Source organism: Vespula pensylvanica, chromosome 12, assembly GCF_014466175.1.
Source record: "Vespula pensylvanica isolate Volc-1 chromosome 12, ASM1446617v1, whole genome shotgun sequence".
Classification (NCBI taxonomy): Eukaryota; Metazoa; Arthropoda; class Insecta; order Hymenoptera; family Vespidae; genus Vespula; species Vespula pensylvanica.
This window is the reverse complement of record NC_057696.1, coordinates 4,868,453-4,887,801: the sequence shown is the minus strand read 5'-3', so window position 1 is coordinate 4,887,801 and position 19,349 is coordinate 4,868,453. Positions and strand designations below refer to the sequence as shown.

At 40.6% G+C, this 19,349-nt stretch overlaps 1 long non-coding RNA gene across 2 annotated transcripts in view; it reads left to right on the top strand.

The window, feature by feature from the left end:
- Positions 1–3,411: 3,411 nt before the first annotated feature.
- Positions 3,412–19,349, top strand: part of LOC122633511 — a 37,199-nt gene continuing 21,261 nt past the window's right edge. For both annotated transcript variants that reach the window (XR_006328127.1, XR_006328126.1), the window contains exons 1-3: positions 3,412–4,156; positions 5,304–5,405; positions 14,550–14,805. This is a non-coding gene — a long non-coding RNA (uncharacterized LOC122633511). The remainder of the gene's footprint in view (positions 4,157–5,303; positions 5,406–14,549; positions 14,806–19,349) is intronic.

Genomic DNA, 19,349 nt, shown 5'->3' with positions numbered 1-19,349 from the left:
CATTAAATCCTCTTACCGTTTACATTTTTTTACACTTCCAACGAATCGAGAACCGTTCATTTGTTCGAAAATACGTTTTTAGTATCGCCGCTTGCCGCGGTGATCTTCTTTCTAACCGATAAGAAACGAACGACGTTGATCGAATTTTCCGGTAGGTAGCTTCACGATTTTAATACAAAGTCGTTCCATATGCATATCGCGAGTTAACGATTTTAACGAGAGAGAGAGAGTAAAGATTTTTCCTTTTCCACGATGCCATTGGAAGGAAATATGTAATTCCTTTCAACGATACGTACTCGTCTACGCGTGTAACTACAAGTTTCGACGGCGAGATGAAAGAAATGTATTTAGTCTTCGAAATAGGCGTTCGTTACGTGTTAGATAAATGTGTTGATGATATATGCGTTATAGATATGTACGTCTATTGCGTCTACTTAATAGCAATACGTTTAAATATCGCTGGTAACATTCGAATAGATATAAATTAGCTTTGTACGTCGTTGTGCGAATCATATCGCTCGATATTACGGATCGCTAGATCAAACTATGGCTTATACGGATTATACTCGTCGATCGTTGCTCGTTCGTCGTTCCGTTTTTTTTTTCTTCGTCGTCGAAAATTGACTAGAGTAATCGATGTTTAGCAAAATTAGAGAAAATCGAGTTTTATTGCGTTGACCGTTTGAAGGGTTAAGCTATCGTCGAAACTGCTTGTCGTAGATCACATGCGTCGTTTTTTTCGTTTTAACAAAATGTTCGAGCATAGGACGCGTGTGCCGCCGTTATACTCGAAACGTTCGTAGCTTTACGCATCGAGTCAGGTTTACGAGCATAATTAAGAGAACGTTTTGTAACGATCGTTGTAGCGCGTTTACATGCCCTTGTATATCGCAATTCTCTTAGAGACGCTAATTAAAACAGATTATTCCTCTGTACGTATCCGACTACCTAGCCGACGTTGAACTTGATCGAGCGAAAATCGTACGTTATTCTTTATTCGTTGCTTTATTCGTCCCATCGCTCGTGCTGTTCCACGAGATCCCATTAAATGTTAGCGAAGGATGCATAATCGAAATACACGTATACATATCTTTCACAGGACGAATATTTTATCTCATCCTCTCGTTCGTAAATTGATACGCGAAACTCCTCCTCCGGCGAGGAGGAGTTCGCGTTAACCATTTATACAAGTATGCGCGTTATGTACGCGAACCGATTATGAAATAAATTCTTTAGGAACAACGCTACGCCGCCATCTGTCGGCGAAGCTGAACAACCGCAAATAGCTCGGCCTATCGTTATCGACCCGAACCTCGCTTCTTTACCCTCTTGGTACGTACGAGTTCTTTTATCCTACGCTAGATGGCGAGAGAAGCTGGAACGACGCGTTCGTTCGCAATGCGCATCTTACGACGTACCATCATTCTTAACGAAGATATTGGACGAGGAAGGACCGAAGAACGACGAGAGTCGATCAGGACTGTCCGTCGTATCCTTTTCTCCGGCATAAATTTATGTCGAGGTAATTTTATCGATGCTCTTTTTATTTATTAAACGATACGTCTACTGCGAATAATCCTACAAAAAATACCGGGACGAAGGTAATGGAAAACAAGAGGTCGAAAAATACACACGAGAACTCTTAGCTCGTCGGATACGGATATAACGTGCTGCTTTTTATGCTTTTATGGAACTACCGAGCATAGTAGTAGAGATGCCCTAGATCCAAAAACGTCGAGCGATCGCTCGAGGATTAATCGTCTTTGCTGGTTCTGCAGCTTTTCAACCCCGAAGACGTATCGTGCCTTGGCGATTTCCGCTTCTCTCTCTTTCTCGCGAAAAATCCTCTTTCCTCTTTATTTTGGATGCGCACGATTTCTCTTCATTTCTCTCCCTTTCTCTTTCTCTCTCTCTGTCCCTTTACTCTTTAATCAGCGAATTAGTTACTACGCGATGCGAGAAAAAAAAAGTTGGGCGTAATTATGTCCAGGTAATTAAGTGCATGTCGTCTTTCAGCGAGCGAAAAAAAAGTCATTACTCTTCGCACTTTGAGACAGCTTTGAAACTAGTTCTTTCGTCCATTTTTTTTTCTTTTCTTTCTCTTTTTTTTTTTTTTTTTTTTGATTCTTTTACTTTTCTCTTTCCGCCTCTTTCTCCTTTTCTCCGTTTTACTTTACTCCGCGGGGGAATATTATCGGACAGGTAGGAGAATGGAAATGAGAGAAAAGAGGATTCTCCGAGCGAGTCACGTTTATCCGAAGGCCGTTACTTGCGAAAGAGAAAAGTGCTTCTCGGAGGAAATTAAGAGGGAAACGAAAAGGTGGAAAAGTGGAACGAATTCTCGCTCGGGTAAGTCTCGTTGTAATAATGGATGAGGAGCGCGCGTCGCGGCCAGTGTTTCTCGCTCGGCTGCATTTTCACACATTTTTTTTTTGTTTTTTTTTTTCTTTATTTTTATTTTTTTAGAGGCGAGAAGAGAGAAGAAAAATATGCAGATATTTGGTAAGTCGTCGTACAGGTGTACTCGTTCTCGAAAACTACGTCGTTCCTACGTTCGAAACAGATGGTTATCGTAAATGGTATCGAACGAAGTTCGTCGCATCGATGTGAGAACGAAAGACGAATAAAATTTCCAAGTATCCACAGACTTACGCTCTCGCAAATTCAGGAGGAGGAACAGCCGGGAGGAAAGGACTCGCGAACGAAGGTTATTTATCTCGTCGCTTCTTCTTTCTCCACTTTCGGTACACTTTCGACGACACTTATTTCGTATATTACTCGGCCTCGCGATTTCACGAGTTTATTCGAAGCTCTTAAAACCGTTCAAGAATATGCAATAAAGCCGCAAATTTCGAGAGAGCTATTTCGTTGTAGCTCGTAGGATGCTCGAGGGATGCTCGTAACTCGTTCGCTATAGCTAGAAATATCCGTCGGTATTATTGTCGAACGAAGAAGATCCCTGTATTACTCCTCGCCGAGTCTGCTGAATAGTACCGAGACGAATGAATCGACGAGCGTGTCCGATATTAATTACGTTGGGTCGCGTGCTGATATCAAAGAAATAAAAGAGAGAGAGAGAGAGAGAGAGAGAGAGACGCATTAATCGCGATTAATCGTCGTCGCGTTCGATCGGTAATCGAGTCGCGAGGACCAACTCGAGAGTCGACGAGAGGTCGAAGAGGTCGAAAAAATTCTAGAGAGAAAATCCGTGCGAGTTACAATGCGATTACGTTCAAATCATTCGTACTCCCGCGTTTCGTTTCTCCAAAGTATCACCGATGGGAGAACCGTCGCTTTTTCCGCAACTTGCTTCCCCCACCACTTTCCCCCGCTCTCCCCACCCATAGGATCGCTCCTCCTATCGTAGAATCCGATTGCGAAGCAAGTTGCAAGGGGTTTCGTCGGCGGTCGCTTGGCGGCGCTGTCGTCGTAGCTTTATTCAGCGCCTACGATCGTCCGACGGCGAGGATGTCCGCGTCAAAGATCTCCGTGTTCGGGGATCCCTGTGTCTTTGTTTTTCCCGTCGCCTCGAGTCCGCGATATCTCGAGGAAGAGACCCTTAACGTTTCTACGAACGATCCATCCATCTCGTCGCCCCTCGCCGGGTGTCCTCGTCGTTCTCGTCATCGCGAGATTCACCGAAGGAGAAAGGAGGAGGAAGAAGGAGAGGAAGAGGACCACTCTGTTTTACCGTACGATTTAACCGACTTTCCCGATGAAATTTCGCTCCAATAATCCAAGCATCATCTTTCCTTCTCCGTCGATTCGTCTTCCTTCTTTTTGCTTGTAAATTTTCTCTCTCTCTCTCTCTCTCTCTCTCTCTCTCTTCCCCCTCCCTCCCTCTCTCCTCAACGGTTTTTCGCGACGAGACCTTGGTAAGAAAGTCACGTGGTTCGCCGGTTAGTCCATTGTTTACAGCAGCTTATACGACCGTTCAAAGTTACGCGTTGTTGTTGATAGGCGTCGAACGTTCTGTCGACAAGTGTTCGCAACATGAATATTCGTTTGTTCGTCCTTCGTTGAGAATAATCATCGGAAAAAGTGAAATGCTCGTTTCGTAGAACGTTGAGAAGAACGCGAAGAAGAATCAATCGAGAGCGTTGCGCGGTTCGAAAGCCACGGAGGGATCTTCGTTGCCCGATATTTGTACTTTCTAGTAAGTGTTCTCTCATTTCTCACGTTATTTTTTTTACGATTCCTAAATGAGAAATTAGTCGTTTCTTATCCTGTCCGAAATGTCACTCGTTAGCGAAACACGTTCGATCAAGTACGTTCGATCGGATTAAAAAAATCTCTGTGTCTGTAAAACGAGTCCTGTGTCATTTCACACGGAACATCGAGGTGCCCCTTTTGGGTCTTTTTAAGAATACGCTCCTGAACGGTCAGGGGTGGGAGTACCCCTTTTCGGACTTTTTCTTATTACGGTCCTGAGTACGTCTCCATGGTAACCGCGATATGAAATTCGTCGCAAAGTAACCGTTATTTAGCAAGGAAGCCATGATGGAAGCAACAAATTTTTCTCTCCGAAAAAGTACAATAGAAGAAGTTTATTATACTTTTATACGCGCTTTCGTTCTACCAGCATGCAGGTAATCGATATCGATCGAATAATTTCGATAAATTTCAACGACGAAAGTATTCGCGATTATACGTTAATCGCGACGAAAACTTTTGTAACTTATTGTACGTAACGACGCGATCGAACGCAATCGTTACCTATTATATCAGACAAATCGTATTATAAAATATATTTCTATGCACTTCGTATACATTATCGTATATTATCCTATTAAACAATACGCTTATTGTGCGATAAGCACGTTCACCTTTCGTGAGCGTGTTTGCAAAGGGAAAGGTAGAGAGGAGGGGGGGGGGAGAGAGACAGAAGATAAAGAAAAGGATTGGTGGCCCGATTAGGTCTAGAGGCGTCCTTGGTATGGCATACACTACTGCACAATCGAGTCATTGTCCATCGAAGTCGTCCGCAAAAAAGTAAACGAAGACGCTCCGCACAATAAGGCGTCGTGCTAATTGTGTTGCGAAGCGTAAAAGCTGAAAATAACCACGGTTGCGACGTCGTAATTACGCTTGTTACAGAAAATTTTTGCGAACGCGAATAATAACACGGACCGTATCGAAAACGTTTAATCGTTTAATAACGTTCGTTCTTTAAAAACGTTATACCTACAGAAAATTGTTAACGCGTTACGTTATATTCCATTCCAGTCGTAATATTTCTTATTTCGATGCTCTCCGAGTACGTGGTATACAAGTTTCAATCGTTTTCGTTATCTCTGTTACAGGAAACGAACGGGCTATCGTCACTTCGTAAAAGTGATAGATCTTGGAAAACATTTAGACGCAATAAATCGAGAACGATCGCCGTACCTTTTTCAGATAAGAAGGTGAGAAATCGTACGTTACGAATTTTTTATTTCCTATCGTTAATCTCAAATACGTTCGTTGTATACATGTGCGTGTGCGCGCGTGTGCAAAGAGAGAGAGAGAGAGAGAGAGAGAGAAAAGTGTATATAGATATAAGTTTATAAGGCAAGACTCGAGAGTTATTCATTGATACAAATATATACGTATGGAAATATATCAATTTGAACATATCTAATGCGTATGCAGTAACGTTATATAAGATATTATGCAAGCGACATATTTGCTTCTTAAAAACGTTCCTTTTGTTTTTTCACGTTTTGCTTCGTACCGAATATTTCTTCGATAGAGTTTTTTCTTTTTTTTTTTCCTTCTTTTTTCTTTCTTCATATATACAAAGAGAGAAAGAGAGAGAGAGAGAGAGAGAGAGAGAGAGAGAGAGAGAGAGAGAGAGAGAGAGAGAGAGAGAGAGAGAGAGAGAGATCTCGATAAAACTCGATTGTGTCTTATCGCGCGAGTCATTCGCTTCGAAAAAAATAATCATCGATACGAAAAGTTAACGAAATGTGGAAGATAAGAATGCGATTAAGCCGTGAAACGTAAATACGGACATAATTAGCGAAGAGATTCTTGAAGGGTCACGTTCGGCGATGAATTAATTTAATATAATCAAAGCGTTCGCTGCGAGAGTAAGTAATGCCTCGTTTACCGGTAATACTGGCTTGCATCGTTCGTGGCAAAAGCATCGTGGCAAAAGCATCGTGGCAAAAGCTTTACCACGACGGTGGGAGAGGGGGAGGAGGACGTGCATTGTTCGAAAGCAAGATGTACGAGCCGATCGGAAGCAGTGCAACTAAAAAGAAACCAACTCACGACGTCGACCTTCATTAATTATCCGCATAAATATGTGTGTGTGTTTTTGTGTTGGGTGCTGTCATATGTGTATATATATATATATATATATATGCTTGTTGCGCCAATGGCTTTTATAACGCGAGACGGTGTAAATACGCTCGCTTCGTGCAAAGTCGAATCTATTATACATGAATTAGCAGCGTGTTCGAATATCTCGTGTATTACCTATGGAGCACTCTACGTGCTTTAACGTCTAGTCGATACCTCGGACAAAGATTTATTTTACAACGACCTGCCTTCGTACCCTTCCTTTTTGTCAAAGTATGGAAATTAAGAAAATTGGTAGCTCGGTTAAATGGAAACTGTCGTGATTCTCTCTCTCTCTCTCCTTCTCCCTTTCTTTAATATTAATTATTTATCGACTACGACTACGACGACGACGACGACGACGACGACGACAACGATAATTTAACGCGAGACCAATTTTATGTATCCGTTTTATCGATCGCGTTGATCATTTCCCAAGTTTATTTCATGAGGCTTTGCGATATAGTTATGTCGTAACAGAAAATTTCACACCTTTCTCCGATAACTAAAGCGTTAAAGAACGCTCGACGAGTTTTTCTTTATTTCTTTTTGTTTTGTTTTTTTTTTCTTCCTCTTCCTACTCGATTTCATAAAAATCGTTGTGCCAATGCACAATGCGAGAGCGGCTAAACGTTCTGATAAAAACGTCTCGCGTAATCGAGAGTAAGTCGTAAATCGAAACGGAACAAAAGATGAAAGGTACGAATGATTGATTTTATCCTTGACCTCGAGATTCTTTCCATTTTATTCCGATACTTGAACGAACGGAATTCCGTTTCTACGGGCTTCGAATAAGTAACTTCGAGTTAAACTCGTTATCGTTCGTCGTTACATCGTATTCTCTATTTTCTTCTTGTGTTTTTTTTTCCTTCTTTTTTTTTTCTAACAATTTATACGACTCGACAAAAATTTCAAATTCCGCTACGCAACGCCAGGTATATCTCTCTTGGCCGTGATAAATGCGTACGCGCGTTCCTGTTTATCCAACGAATTGCATTTTCTAAGCGTGACACTTAGCGTTAATTATTTATTACGTAAAATGTACGAGAGGTCGTGGTTAACGTCTCTCTTTTTTTTCTTTTTCTTCTTTTTCGTTTCGTTTCCTCATCTCGTACGTCGCATAAATCGAACTGGTAGATCAAAGTTTCGAAAAAAAAAGAAAGAAAGAAAAAAAATCCATTTCTTTTCTCTTTTATATATCACTTTTCGAACGATCAGCATTATCGATCGTTGATTTATTTTATCGACGAGATAGAAAACTACGTTTGAAAGATAAATAGTTGAAAGTTAATGCTTTTTGATCCGGATTGCTTAAGTGCACGAACGTTGATACATCGCTATCGTCTAAGCCCAGGAAAATCTGTGGCTCAGGGCCGAGCTCGTATCGCGCATATTACGGAATATATTTTCTCCGCTAGAAAAATAACAGGAAAATGCGAAAAATATAGAAAACTGCCTGCCACAAAAATCCCTTATCTCTTTTTCTCTATCTTTCCATTTATTTTCTTTCTATTTTCTTTCGTGGCCCGAACCCGTCCGTCCATCCGGAAAGCTTTATTCCGATCGAGTTACGCGCCACGATCGTTTCGGTCTGCTGCAGTTATTTCCTTTGGTTCGAAAATTTTTAAGAACGTTGCATTGGTAGACGAGAAATGGAAACAAAGGGATTATCAAAAAAAGTGCCGATCGACGTCGGTGAGAACATCGAACGTCTCGATCCTATCGAATTCTAGTTAATTTGAAAGAAAACTTAGGAACGAACGTTAAGGAGGGAGAGAGAGAGAGAGAGAGAGAGAGAACTATGGTCCGAGTTGGTGAAACGTCGTTTGTAGTCGGAGATGAGCCTCCATGGTTGTAAGATTCCAAGTTAATTTGCCACTTGAGAGCGCACACCCTATCCCGTCGAGTCATTTGAATTTGTCAAATGCATTACTTTTCCACGAGGCCACCCTCTCTTTCCATCCTCGTCTCTTGCCATTTGAAATCCCTTTTTCTTTCTTTCTTCCCTTCTTCCTTTCTCTTTCCATTTCCAACTTTCATTTCTTTTCTTCCACCCTTTCCCAAACGCGTTCTCGCATCGTGGAAAAGTTAGTCCCTGGCCACTCTTGGGGGATTTACCTTTAGAAATTAGCAAAAGCGTTGCACCGAGTTCCCTCTTGTTGGCCTCTAGGAATATATTCGTTCGGCTCGTTGGCCTTTAAATAAAAATCGTTTAGCGCTAACTTTGAACGAGACGTTTATTACACGAATGCTCTCCTTGAAACTCGTAACGCGCGATCAATGGATAGAGCAGTTATTAGCCTCGCCGACGAACCTTTTGAACGAAATGAAAAAAGTTGGGGGACGCGGTTGAATCGCGTATACTTTGATATATCGTCCGTAGAGTCTGTAGACGCGAATACGTCGGATAAAAGTATCGCTAATGAAGCGAGTTTAAGAAAATGGCTGTCTTACGAAGGATTTGTAGGAACGTTCGAGGAGGACGTTTACGAGGATGTCCATCCTAGAAAGGGTGAAGCTACGTTAGGTAGGTCTTGGTCCTTCCTTAATGGCGCTATTACGGCAAGTCGGCGCACGCTTTAATATAAATTATGAACATGGGTAGGTGGTAGCGGCTATAACGTCGAGCGATCGTTGATTCCGGGCTTACATCGGCTTCTACTCTACCACGTAGCACCACCTCCGGTTCTATCTCCACCTCCTCTACGACCACATCGGTACACCCCTTCTGTGGGAAATGGCGGCACCTCCTGTGCTGCTGCACGCCCATAATCGTTGATTTCGGACGCGAATGCTGGACGACACGTTCGCTTGTGGCCGGGATCTACGCATTCCACGTAAATACTCTAACCGAATGGAATCTATATATCTGAATTTTCCTCGACGGGATATATCCATTCGAAAGATTTATTTCGAACAACGAACGTGTAATAAAGTGGTCTTCTCGTAGTCGTGTTTCTGGATAGATCTCCGCGATAAACCGCTTGAGAGATTTTGATGAAAAGTACGGCTTTCCACGTGGATACAATAAATTGATAAAATGGGTAATAAATTAACGGTATTTCTTCGGCGTACGGTGCGCGCGCGTATGCCCGGTGTATATATACGCGTATACATATACATATTATATATATATATATATGTACAGACTTTTATTATTATCGGATAGGAGCTTGAAAAGAAGAGATACGACTTGGTAGAGCTTAGATTAATCGAATTTTTTCTCGATTCTCCGCCGGTATCCGTAGGGTGATGCATCTCCTGGATTAGAACGCTCGTTGGTTCGTAGCGGCTTTTATCGTTCGCGGTTTAACTCGCGGCGTTCATCAGGGTATTAACAAATCGCTCGTTTCCTTCGCCAGACACGAATCGTTTCTCATGCGAGCCTGGAAATGGATCTGGGAATGGTACTCTCGAGCTCCGTGTCACGTTTCGCGCTAGCGAATGCGCGCCGAGAATCGTAGAAGAGCTTTCGTTAATTGTAAATGGTTTTCGTGCGAAAACGAGTCAAGTTTTTGCACGTTCGCTGTCGAATAATTCAAAAGATTTTTACGTATTCCCCGATGTTTCCGCTCGTTTCTCTTTGCTTAATCCGTAAAAAGTAAAAAGAGTTTTTTGTTCGACGAGCCGTCGAGTCAGCAGCACTCGATTCGCTTATTCGAGAGAACGAGCTCGCTTTATTAGCACGATCGCGAGGAAATCTAATTTAAATAATCGTCCCAACCCTTAACAAATCGGACTTACTTTGCGACGGTAGGATCAAAGGATGAGATAGTGGGATTATTTTTGTTAGAATTTCTTGGGGCTATCGTAAGAAGTCGTGGGTGTAAATTGGCAGTTCTCCAAGACACCTCGTCAGCACCTAAAGAGGGAAACTAGGAGAAGAATGAGATGTGGGGTGGCTACAGGCCAAAGAGAAAGAAGTCAAGGAGGAATACATATATATATATATATTTTTCTTTTTTATCGGTTTATTCGTTTGCCGGGAATCGAAGCGTTCCTTTCGAAATTTCGTTCCTTCGAAATTCAACGAACCGAGATGGTGTAACGTTCGCGAATTAGCATGTTTTATCTGAAAAGTACCATAGAAGTACCATAATTCCAAGTCGTTCTTCGCTAATTCTAAGACATTAACTTCTCTTCATCCATTATATAGCACTAATTGCCATGGCTTCTCTCCAAGTGTCGTGCCTTTTCTCTTTTGCATTTGCCTACGTTCCCGTTCTCTCAGCTTCGTTTTTTATTCTTCTCCTCCTTCCTCTTCTTCTTCTTGTCCTCATCTTCTCCGTATCTTTCTTTTCGTCTCCTCGGTGTTTCTACGAGTTTCAATAGCCTCGGCATTCGTCTCGTAACTCTTGCTCCTCCTTTCCCTCCTCTCCCTCCTTTCCCTTTTTTCCTCCTTTCTCGTGTCACCGAACGTGTTTCTTTATTCCCATCCATGTTCTTTTAACGTATTTTTAACATCCCTTTCGGAAGTCAAAGTCCTTTGAAAGAAACCGTACAAAGAGATATATGTATATAGTTAGAGTCCGGTGTAATTTAGAAATGAATGAAAAGACCGTCGAGTTTCTTCGTGTAAGAGGTAGTTTGAATTCGTAACGAAACGTAAAATAGACGGCGAGAACAGGGAACGCCATAGTCGTTAATTTCGCAGAACGAAGCTGAGCTAAGCTATGGCAGCGATGAAGAAGAAGAAGAAGAAGAAGAAGACGACGATTATGACGATGACTACGATGACGATGACGATAGCGACGGTGACGAGCAAATAGACACGATTACCCGTGAATTTCTTCTTAAACTCGAGCGTTTCCGCCGAGCGTCCTCCTCGATCCGGTCTCTTTGAAACTTTAATTACGTTATTCCAACAACGAACAGCCATTACAAAACTTTTGCAGAAGTTTCGGTTTTACGAGTAGCCGAGAGAGCGAGAGAGAGATAGATACGGAAAGACAGACAGACAGACAGACAGACAGACAGAGAGAGAGAGAGAAGAGCACCGGAAGTAACCGGTCTCAACAGCTTGATTCAAAGTGGCGGATGTCGGATCTCATTGTTTTCTAGGATAAGGGCTGAAGGTAAGAGAGAAGGGTGATGCGACATGCACTCGCGAACTACTCTAATGCATCCCGTATGCCTCGAGGAAGGAAGATGCTCTCCAACATCCACTATTTCTCTCTATTTATCTACCTATCTCTTTCTCTTACTCAAACACACACACATACGTATTATCTTTCCCCTTTCACACCAAGCAGCAATGCTCGTACGCCTACGCGAGCAAAACTAAAAGGTATTCATCCTGGAACAAAGTCGTCCAAGGCACGTGAACGTTCTCACGAGACTTTGCAAGTGTTACAGAAAAAGAGAGAGAGAGAGAGAGAGAGAGCGAATGTGTGTACATTGTACTAGATAGAAAGGAGCAGTACGAGGATCTAATTCGCCTTTGTCGCGTAGATATACGCTGGATATTAATTATATCTTTGGTTTCAAAGTTGACCGAATGTCATCTTTAACGATCGATCGGCTTATCCTTTTTTAAGAACGATGAGATTTATGAAAAATGACGATTGCCTATCTAGAAAACTTAACAACGTTGTCGAGATAGAAGAAGAAAGAAAGGGAGAGAGAGGAGAGACGAAGAGTAACCATCGTTCTCCACGTTTAAGATCAGTTCGCGGTTGTCTGCACGTTAACGGGCTAGAAATTCTCAACGTGCTGTTGCTGCTGTTACTGCCGCTGCTACGTGCTGCTGAGAAACGTTGAAGCATCTGCCACGGAAATATCAGAGCGTTTATTGGTTCCCGTCCTGACAAGGAAATGTTACGTCGAAATTTTAATGAATCTCATTACATGAAACGAACTTGCGGTGACGTCAAATCTTATATATATATATATATATATATATATATATATATATATATAAGGCGGCCATGTAAAGTTTTAGAGCTTTACCTGGATCACTCTGTGTAATTATACGTAGATATACAGGATGTCCCGTTTATCTAGTAACATTGGAATATCTCGCAAAAAGCCAAACTTACTAAAAGAATTTTTCTAGAAATTTATTTGACACGAAGAAGGAGCGCGTCGCGCGAGGCCAATGCATTTTTTGCAGGTCGAGTAGGGGAGAAAATTTCAAAGTCAAATTCATTTTGTTTTAAATGTAATTATATTATATTTCATTTCGATGATATTTTTAATGAGACGAATTAAACGACGTGTCATATAAAAATCATTCATTACTGTAAAACGTTACGTTTGTGAGTATTATCCTATATCGTTGGTTGCTAGACCGTATGTTGTAAACAAAGGTCGAACTTTTGTTTACAAACTGCAACCAAAATATATATCCATTGATCTCGAACGTACTCGAAGTAAAGCGTCACTCTTTTTTTTAATCTCTTTAAAATTTGCGCATTATGCGGATCGAGGATAGCGGCTTTAAGAGGATAACTTTACTTTTTAGCGTTTATATTTGGGTCAGACCGTTATCTCCGTCTTTTTAATTCCTTTTTCTTTTTTTTTTCCCCTCACGAACCACTGCGTTTTCTCTACGTGGATACTTTTCCCAAAATGTTTGCTCCTCCCATCTCGTAGATTTCGTCCCACGTTCTTGTTCTTTAGAAACATTTCCAATTTTGTTTCTTCCGATCTTTCTCTCGAGCGTCTTTTCTCTTTCTACTTCTTTTTTTTCTCTCCTTCTTCTCGTTCTGTTCCTTTTCTTTTTCTTCTTTTTATTTATTTATTTATTTATTTATTTTTTTATATCTTCCATGGTTACTGCATAACGAGAGAGAGAGAGAGAGAGAGAGAGAGAGAGAGAGAGAGAGAGAGAGAGAGAGAGAGAGATGCTCTAAGAGAAGTTCAGAAGCAGCTCTCGCAATATCATCGTAGTCGGATAAAATGGAAGACTGATATGAAACAGGATTTTACTAGGCGGTCTCTCTTGGGACGCGGACAAGTACCTCTCATCTGGAATATTGCCAGGACAATATATGCAACGCATATTCGATATATTTCTTTCTTCCTTTCTTTCTTTCTTTCTTTCTTTCTTTTTTTCCCTCTCTCTCATTTATTCGCCTTTTAACGATTTTCAATTGATATATTTCCTTCGAAACGACTCACGCACGATTAACGGTATGTGCAAAAACTCTAAATTTTCCGATATGAATCCGTAAATTTTCCGATGCGTTTAACGAATCGCGAAACGTTGCATTTTATCGAAAAAAAAAAAAAGAAAAAGAAAATAAAGAATCGTAATCAAGAGTGGCTCGGACATGGATTTAATGTAATGTTTCTGGCTGTATATACGCCTACGTACGTGCATGTATATCGACATTCGATAACAGTGCAACAATCGATTTCACGTCAATAGAAAAAGATTTCCTTTTCATTAATCTATAGGAAAAAGGATGACACGTACGTATTTGAAACGTTATAATCAATCGGGAGAAGATAAATATTCGTAAAAAGATATAATAATAATTCGAAACGAGATAAAATTTCGATGCAGAAAACAAGTCAACGAACTCACCGCTCCTCTCGATCGACACGGTTATTGTTTATTTATTAACATAAGCGAGAATCGCGTTTAATTCAAAGATAGGTTTACCCGCGAGCGATCCGAAATAATCTGACGGACCAATCGTCGTTGAGACGGCGCCGGCGCCGTAACCAATCGGGTGCGGCGATCGTATACGCGCCGTTGAGTCGAGTGGGGGAATAGCGAAGCGAAGTCTGATCCGAGTGGAGCCGAGTAGAGGCGAAGATGACCGAGCGCGCTTTGCTCCACTCCCGGCTGGTTGCCGTGCACCAGTCTACGACGAGACTCCGTGCGGTCGATATCGGAAGCGCTTACGCGCTCATCGGAATTTCGACGTCGCTTTAGAGGACTCCCGAATGTGTTTGCGTGACGTTATCCGAAACGAATATAATTCTTTTACAATGCGTAGATATCTATTTGAGACATATTACTTCCAGACGAACGGTTTATACTTTATTTGATTTCATTCGTTAAGATTAATTTTATCAAACGGTATAACAACGTGGTGCTTTGGTGAAACTTGCGGTCGCGTGACGTAAAGCCTTTTAGGGAATCTCTTAAAGATAACAAGATATATATATATACAAAGACGAATTATCGGATTCGAATTATCGATATATATGTGTTCGAAAAGGTCAGTTGTCGAATCGCCTTTACGTTTTCTTTGCTATCTTATTCTCTCTAGTGCAGCACGAGGAGGGATCAAGAAGGAACTCGTCTTCGCACGACGTTAAAGGCCAAGGCTACTGCTGTTGCTGCTGCTTTCACCGAAGAGCTTCCACTGGAAGAGAGAAAGAGAGAGAGAGAGAGAGAGTGGGAGAGAAAGAGAAAGACGGACGAAGGAAGAGAATGAGAGAGTGAGAGGAAAGACGACGAGTCGGCACGTGGGCAAGCCAAGATCAACCGAGGGTTTGTTGTGCGTGGTGGTGAAAGTGAGAAAGGTAAGTGTTACGTAACCGAACACGTTTTGCTTGATTTTGTCTCGTTTCGTTGCTTTATTGCTGCGTAAGGGAATTCGAACGAGGCAAAATCCATTACTATCGAATACGTTCTACTCTGTTTACTTTCGTAACCTTTTTTTCTACCTCCGTTTATTCCTCTAAAAGAACCAATTTATATACACGTATATATATATATGTATGTACATGTATGTATATATATGTATATATTTGTACGTACGTAATAAATTAATAATCGGTATACATGCTCGTTAAAATATTTTATTCGTCGAAGATAAAGACGAGAATCGTGAGTCATTCGACGCAGGTTTAGATACGCACGAAAACAGGAAGGCCAATTAGAGGTTATTCCATTATAAACAAGCGAAAGAAGACAACAATATACCAAGGAAGGTCATTTCTTTCTCTCAATTTTTCAAACGAAGTTCATTCATTAACTCGATCGACGTGTCTCTTGTAGTTGGGTTTTCTTTTCTTTCTTTTTTTTTTTTTTTTTTTAACGATAATATTTATACTCGTTTTATTAGATTCCTTTCGTAAATGATGGCAAACACAATCATTAATCATCCGTAATTAGTTAGATCGATTTTCCTGTCAGCGTAGTCACGCTACGATCGACCGTTCAAAAATAGCTATACATTTAATATTTCATCGTCTTGTATAATTACGCATTGTGCAGTATTATTATTATTTTCGTCGTATTTAATCGAAACGGATCAGGTGACTCGATAAAAAGTAAATTAAACTGCGATACCTTATCTGCGCCTGTATTATTGAGTTCCGTTAAATATTACTATCCAGGTGTAATCAATATTTTCCGTAACAATTTAATCGAGAACGATCGATCTTATCGAGATCGAATAAGAGTAACTGCGATGAGATCGTACAAAGTTTAGGACATAGTAAATGATCGATGTCGGAGAGTACGCACATACAAGGAGATAGAAAGAGATGGAACGTTTTGATATATATCGACGCGCTACGCCAACATCGATATATATCGTTCTTGTCAAAAGAGAGAGATGGAGACGATGACTCTAATCGAATTTCATCCAACGAATATCGACCTTCGATAAGAAGATTACGATGTTAGAGGAGCATCTATACGTGATTTTTTTCTACCTGTAATATAAACCTTTTACGTTTCATGGAGAAAATAATATATATTGTATTATGCGTACGTCGTAAATTTAGATACGAAGGCGATAAATGCAAAGAATATTCGTAGACGTAACCTATAAATATTTTTTTTTTTTTTTTTTGGGTAACGTAAATCCATCAGGAATAATCTATATTAATCAGGTTCGTTCCATTGGTTCGAAAGAAAGGGGTTGAAGAATAAATAGCTTCTCTCCGTTTTTTTTTTTTTCGAAGGTTATTATTGTCTCGAACCTGTTAGAATACGTATCAATTAATTAACGCGAGACGTCGTTTAAAGCGAGGTCAGAGTTTGCCTAATTGGTAGATAAAGCAATCAAGAAGAGAGTGAGAATAGTCTTGGGAGCTATTAGGATAAGTCGGTGGATGATGAGAGACTGCCATTGACCCGTCATCAATGGCTTGACAGTCATCGTCCGACATTGTCGTAAATTTCAACGCCCCCAAAGCAAAAAGTGTTGGACAGAGAGAAAGAGAGAAAATACACGGGCGAACCATTAACGATTATGCACGGTTAAGTATTATTATTATTATTAATATTATTATTATAATTATTATTATCATCGTTATTATTATTTTCTCTCTCTCTTTTTTTTAATTTGTTATCATCATAGACAAAATTGTCTCGAGACTTGTCAATCGTGTCGTCAAAAGTCCAACGGTACTTCGTTAATTTAACCGATACATAAGTATATACAAATTTATCTCTCGAAAATATACGAGCGTATTTGTCGCACGAAAAACAGAGATTCTTTTGAACATTTTCTATCGGTCTCTATCGTACGTTTTACGAGCGGGCGTTTTCGTGTCTCATTGCTATCAAAATTGTGACGTTCGCTCTATCTACTCGTCTCCGTTTCTCTCTCTCTCTCACACACACACACACTCTCCCTTTTTTTATCACGTTATAGCCGTGTTTTCTTTTTTGTTCTCTTGTTATTTGATGGCTTTGATTTTTTGGCTGCAAAAAGAACAGTTATCGATCTCGTTGTTCCTCGTCACGTTTGAATTACCTTCTGAATTTATATGGAGAATGAGAGGTAAAAGGAGAGAGCGAGAGAGCGAGAGAGAGAGAGAGAGAGAGTGTGTGTGTGAGAGAGAGAAAGAGAGAAAAGGATAGATAGAGAAAGAGAGAGATAATAAATCGTTGCAAAGATTTACGTCCATTCATACGCAATGACGAAATTGCGCATTGTCCTGCAGAGCATGGAGAGGAGCAAATAGATTAGGAAAGATGCACGTGTAGCAGCACTGATCACTATTCATTGTATTATATATATGATATATGTATCGTTACGTATGTAGGACTTACTTTTATCGAAGCTCTTTTGAACGTTACTTCGCGTTAACTTCTCTCTCTTTCTCTCTCTCTCTCTTTCTCTCTCTCTCTCCCTTTAACAAAAACGCTGGATCGTTATCACATCGCTACGACTTTGGTGATTAGAGTACAAGAGCATTGGTACGTGTCAATCCTAGTCGTCTCTCTTTCTCTCTCTCTCTCTCTCTCTCGCGCTCTTTCTCTCTCTTTCTCTCTCGTAGTATAACGTCTATGATTCTTGCCGAGCATGCCCTAATGAAAGCATAAAGAGGGATTGAGATGAAATTACGCAGAAGCTATGTTTCTCCTTGAGTGCCTTTCCTAGTATATTCTACGATTGTTAATACTATCATCGCTTTATATTACCTACGAATATGCATTTACGAGAGACCTGTCATATCGCACAGCTCGTGATTATTAATTAGAAATAATTGACGCGTCGATTGGCACGAGATTTTATCGAATTTTTCTGTATTTTTTTTCTTCTTTCTTTTCCTACGACAGACAGACGGATGTAATGATAAAAGTACATGTAAAATTTATTCCCTGCGATCAAAGTGTCACCAAAGATCGTTTTATTAAAAATTTCAGATATATCGTAAAAAAGAGAGAAGAAATCTATCGATATAATTCGTTAAACGAACTAGAAGTTTTTGAAACGGTAGAAAAGCTTGGTTTGCCTATCTCTAAAAGTCTCATCAATCACCTGGAAATTGCAATCGTTTCGCCATTTCCGCGACAGCGAGCCGGGAGAATTGTAGGCGCGTGAAATCGTTTTCGTTTCGAAAATTTATTGAGCCAGGAACAACGATGATAACGACTACGACGATGGCGCGATTCGTTTATGGACCATTTTTTGCTTCGGATAAAATTTTGTCTCTCTCTCTCTCTCTCTCTCTCTGTGTTCGTCCGTCTGTCTGTCTGTCTGCATACTCGTTCAAGTGTCGAATACCTCATGAGCAATTAGTATCGGTGACGTTCGACCTTCTCGCATATTTATAATCGTCTGCACGAAGACGCGGAGGAGCCAACGACGCGTGGAAATTTGAATAATCAGTCTCGGTCGCGTGGCACACACAACGCATACGCGTAGTCTCATCCTATGGATTATCTCTCTTCTCGTTTGAGTCACTCTATTCGTCTCTTGGAAAATTTCATTTCGCAACTTGCACCGACGTCTAACGAGCTTTCAGACTTGACGAAGATGAGATCAGAATATTAGATTAAATGTTTGAATTTTGAAAGAGTGTCTATCTGATTATCGAAATTTCAAATAAGACATTAGAATTTCTCGACATTATCGAAACGAAGGGTTGTTGCGTAACAGTTCCTACAAGTTTCTCCGTACTTTTGGAACATTAACGCTCGGAACAACCCTCGTTCGACGTACATGTGTTGCTTTGAGAGAGACAGAGAGAGAGAGAGAGAGAGAGAGAGAGCGAAGATAACTCTGCTAACTACATTACGTTAAAAGTCTCGTTAAACGTGCAGCGAGTTAACCATTAATTAATGTACCGTCCGAACAACTCATCGGCTTTCGCGTCACACGTACTACGAAAGCTTGCAAACTTTCCAGGCTTGTTAGTTGGCTTAATCTTATAAATGTACAACTTTTTTGTTGTATATCTCGGGATGTCACTGTTAACTGAAAATGTTGGACGATCTTGTCAAAGTTTTATCGCGTTAATATTAAGAATTGTCAACGTCGAATAATAACCCATCGAACGGGTTTTTATAAAAATTACAAAGATCAGCCGAGTTAGATAGAAGGAGCTCGATGAGATAGGGAACAATACGAGACTTTCTTCATTCTCGTTCGAGCTTACGTATAAGTCCTTTGTTCTACTTTTTACGGAAACCCTTAAAAGCAGGAAACGCGGAGAAAACTGTCTCTCTTTCTCTTTCTCTTTCTCTCTTTTTATTTCTCTCATCGTTCAACACGTTGCGAAGCACACAAAATATTCCATGGAAAGCGCGTGTAATTTTTGGACTTTTTCCAGTCGAATAGAACGAGCGAGAGTCCAAATGAGAGCTAATAACAAAAAAAAAA